Source organism: Silene latifolia, chromosome 7 (genome assembly GCF_048544455.1).
Source record: "Silene latifolia isolate original U9 population chromosome 7, ASM4854445v1, whole genome shotgun sequence".
Taxonomy (NCBI): domain Eukaryota; kingdom Viridiplantae; phylum Streptophyta; class Magnoliopsida; order Caryophyllales; family Caryophyllaceae; genus Silene; species Silene latifolia.
Genome location: NC_133532.1, coordinates 10,349,133 through 10,353,866, shown reverse-complemented (window position 1 = coordinate 10,353,866; position 4,734 = coordinate 10,349,133). Strand labels below are relative to the sequence as shown.

General features: G+C 40.2%; 1 pseudogene; it reads right to left on the bottom strand.

Annotated features, from left to right (window-relative positions):
- Nucleotides 1-700: 700 nt before the first annotated feature.
- On the bottom strand, nt 701-3,761 carry LOC141589701 (protein HOTHEAD-like; annotated as a pseudogene).
- Nucleotides 3,762-4,734: the final 973 nt, after the last annotated feature.

The window sequence follows — 4,734 nt, the reverse complement described above, 5'->3', positions numbered from 1 at the left end:
GTCAACAGACTAGTCTATGTAAAATTCTTTATGAATGTAAAAAAAAAAAAAAAAAAAAAAAAAAAAAGGCAACGGGACGGAACCTTCTCGGTAAAAAAACGATCCATCACTTTGTTCTTAGCGATCGTGTAGGTAGCAAATTTGAGGCCCAGAGTGGCATTGTAGCCTTGTAGGTATGTGCAAGTCACACTTTCATCTATATAACATCTGTTAGGTTTTGAGTAAACTATTACAGAGTTTATAATATGTTTTTACGCATTTTAGAGATGAATCAAGCATGCATGATCCTTACGCAAGTTATCTCAGTATGCCATCACCGTAAACATGATTCAGTAGGAAAACTGAACTGTTTTCTAACTATAAACTACAGACTTACAGAGCATGAGTCTCACGAGGCGGTTGAATATCTGATCAACAATCGCATTATCGACTATCTCAATGATGTTCGGTAGTAAATGAAAACAGTTTTAAAATAGATAGGGTTCGTCGGTGATGATCCATAATGAAAATCGCAAATCTGCATTGATGATTGCAAGTCTTTGTTCTAACTATCTCGTGAGACAAACCCTAGTCGATTTTTTAAAATAGACAGGGGTTCGTCTCTGATGGTCCATAATGAAGAAAAGCAAACTGTTTTCTAACACCACAAGTCACAACCAATACATTTACCATTTTGGCTACACTATTTCTCTACAATTACTTGACAATAATTAATTATAAAATTAATAAAAAAGATAAGACATTAATAAATTAATAAACAAAGATCACACAAAATCTACTTAGTTCATCATCTGTAATAACTAATCATTGGCAGAAAACTCCCTATACATTAGCTCCTTTTCCAAGTCTTTCTCTCAGGATCTTCACTCCCATGTACCTGCACATCATAAATAAACTAGCTGAAGAAATTTGATGCTGACGGGATTCAAACACAGGTCACAAACTCATGATCGTACATGCAGTGCGACAGACAGTATATTTAGTTACCTTCCCATCATCATGACAGTAGCTTGAGGATTGGTTCCAGGGGACTCAGTAAAGGTAGACCCGTCAATGACTCGAATCCTATCAACACCAAGAACCCGATAGTCATGGTTAACTACCCTGCCAACCTGGCAACCTCCATGATAATGCCAAATGGTGATGACAAAGTGTCCTTCTGTAACTGTTCTAAAGACGAGTATCATTAGTTTGTTTGAATGAGATTAACATTTGCTGCACACTCATATTCAAAGCAACTTCGAGTGATTTCTTCATCGGTTCAGTGTAATCTACAAAATGCTTGGATTTGACTAATTTCTCAATTATCCTTATGCTTTCGACACATTTTCTTAGATCATGAGGGTGATTGAAGTAGTTGAAGGTGACAATGGGATTATTGTCGACATTCGTGTCAATCGGCTTGAGATGTCCTATGGATCTCGGTCTCGCTTATCTTTCCTAAGATGAATCCTCCATTGAATACCTCAAAGGGTAAGTCTTGTTTCCTGTTTTTGTAGTCTTGGATTGCCTTGTGTGTTCTTAGTCTTGGAGGGATTGTTGACGGTGACCAATCTGCCCAAATCAAAGACAATATCGGTGAAATTAATTATTCGCGATCGAGTCTAGACTGGCAAACGGGTCATCCAGGTCGGTTCAATTTAGGGTTTGCAAGAATTCAGTCGGGACAGTCGGGCGGTCATTTCGTGTTTGAATCATTTTTCGGTAAACTATTATCAAGCTATCTATGGATAGTAACCAATTTGCAACAATAAACATTCGGGTCGAGTTATTCGGACCTGGTCAATTTTGCCAGTCTAGTCAAGTTAGAGTAGACTCGAAAAGCGGGTCATTCGGGTGGAATCATTACAGGCTAAATACAAGATCACAAAAATTATCGATTTGCAATCGAGTCTAGACTGCAAACGGGTCATCCAAGTCGGGTCAATTTAGGGTTTGCAAAAATTCAGTCCGGACGGGTCGGTAGGTCATTTCTGTTTGGATCATTTTTCGGTGAACAATAAACATTCTGGTCGAGTTATACGGGCCTGGTCAATTTTTCGATCGAGTCGAGTAGACTCGAAAAGCGGGCCATTCGGTGGAATAAATCATTACAAGGCTAAATACAAAATGATCGAATACAGAAGTATAGACACGAACCTCAGCAGAAGCGATCCCATGGTGACGAAGAATACTACTAGTAGACTGACCGAACCCATTACTAGCTTCAATATACACACCCTTCTTCGTAATCCCGACAGTCTGGATCAAAGACTGTCCTTGAAATTTCTTGAAACCTCGTGTTTTTTTTTTTTCTACATGGTAACTTCGTTTTTAATAAAAACGCATTTGACTGACCATAATTCACGATCAAAACTTCTGAAAGTGATGATTTTTTTTTTCTAATTGACCGGCTTTACGAGATCTTTAATCTAGAAAAAAAATTTCAGTTTCTGAACTCCTGGCAAGAATTACGGCTAGTCAAACTTTAAACTTTGATTGACCGTACCTCTTTGTAGCGTGTTCCGAATGCGGCATTTTTTTTTCAAATTGATGATATCTTTTATTTGGAAAAAAAATCGTCGCTTTCGGAACTCATGGTTGTGAGTTATGGCTCGTCAAAAGCGTTTTTGGTGAAAATAATGTTACCATGTAGAAAATAAAAAAACACGGGATTACCATGTGGAATATCCTTTTTTTGTCTAAAGTGGAATGTCAAGGCTAGACTGATCACTGACTCGATCGAAGCCTGGTATAACATTTGACCTATTTCCCAACAAATAGGTGAAGTGGTGATACTGAACCGAAAAAACCTAAACCAATACGACTAAGCTCGCATTGACACGACCTAAACCATACCCAACTCACCAGATTACCAACTTGACATTGACTTTATAATAATCATACGTATGTAGAGCTGGCCATTAGCACGGGCTGACCTAGCCCGGCCCGCCTTGGCTCATTATTTAAAATTCACGCCCAGCCTGCCCTTGGCCCGCCATTTTAGCAAAAATAAAATTAAAATAAATAAATTGGCAAGGCTTGGCCCGCCTCAGGCCCCGACCCCCACCAAACAAATCCCAGTCCGACCCGGCCCAGGTCTGACCAGGAGAGCCCGCCCCGCCCTCTGGCCAGCCCGGCCCGAGTACATGTCTATACAAATGTATACCTTCGCTGTTGAAAGTGGTTCGTTGGACAGTGGCTTGGACAAGGACATCAAGCGTAACCGGGTTGGCAGACGCTAAAAGCTCGGCAGCAGAATGACGACGGCCATTCTCCTCGAAAATAGTGCCACCAACCTTAGTGCCATACTTGTGATCATAAGTAAATCCATTGAAAGGCGAAATTCCAACATCTAAAAGTGCATCCCTTACTGTTGTTTGCCACTCCCCTATTACTACATTAATTTGTGTCTAGGGTAATCATCTTTGCATAGGTACACGATAAGCCTATCACTCGTCGTTCAACATCTCAGCAATTTTGACAAGATCATCTTTTTGACTTTCACATGTTGCTAGATCAATCAAAAGTTGGTCACGTTCTTTGGTTAGTGATGACACAGTTTTAACGAGGGACTCATCTCCTTTTTTAGACACTGATGCAACAATGCAGTGCTCTGTTGCATGCGTTACATCAACCCTTTTAGCTAGAAACAGATTATGTTTTCGGAGCTTTTTAATCTTTTTTTCAAGACTCAATGATGAACTAGGTTGATCAACTTCATTTTGACACTCTTTTAAATTGAGATTTTCTTCAGCTATGTCCTCAATTTCATCTTGCATAGCTTCTAGTTTATTATTTTGCACGACACTTATCAATAAATTGGTCTAAAAGAAGACAAACTTTGTCTTTGGAGAAAGATCGAACCTTTTTCTTAAGATGATTTACCTCATTTTCCGAATCGGAATCGGAATCAATAGGAATCAACCGAAGTATGCCGAAATTGTCCTTCTACAATCTGCCACACCACTACGACAACAACCAAACCAGCCCTTGTTAACCCATGGTGGCGGGCTGCAATGGCAGACGAACACCAGACTCTTTTAAAGAACTACACATGGACCCTCGTCCCTCGTGACCAAGCCCCAAATGTCGTTGGATGCAATTATGCAAATGGGTCTGAATTAAGTACAATGTCGATGGAAGCATTAAACAACACAAAGCGAGGCTCGTTGCCAAGGGCTTTCACCAAAGACCTCGCATTGATTACTCGGAAACCTTTAGTCCTCTGATTAAACCCACAACCATTCGACTCATTTTTACCATTGCCGTCACTCAACATTGGCACCTCCATCAACTCGACATCAATAATGCCTTTCTTCAAGGTCACCTAACTGACTTTGTTTTCATGACTCAGCCGCCGGGTTTCTTTGATCCGGAAAAACCCGAGTATGTTTTCAAATTAAATAAAGCAATATATGGTCTCAAACAAGCCCCGAGAGCATGGTACACGGAACTCAAACCCCATCTCGTCAACAGTGGTTTTCGAAACTCCCTCTTTGATCTATCGCTCTTCATTCTTGTCACCTCATCTATTACATTATACGTTTTTATCTACGTTGACGACATTATCGTTACCGGTCCGAACAAAACCCACATTGCTACGTTTATATCTCTTTGTCCGACACGTTTTCCCTCAAAGATCTTGGACCTCTTTCCTACTTCCCCGGAATAGAAGTCACACCCACCAAAACCGGCCTCCACCTCAATCAAACTAAGTACCCGTCGGATCTTTTCCACAAACACAATTACCAA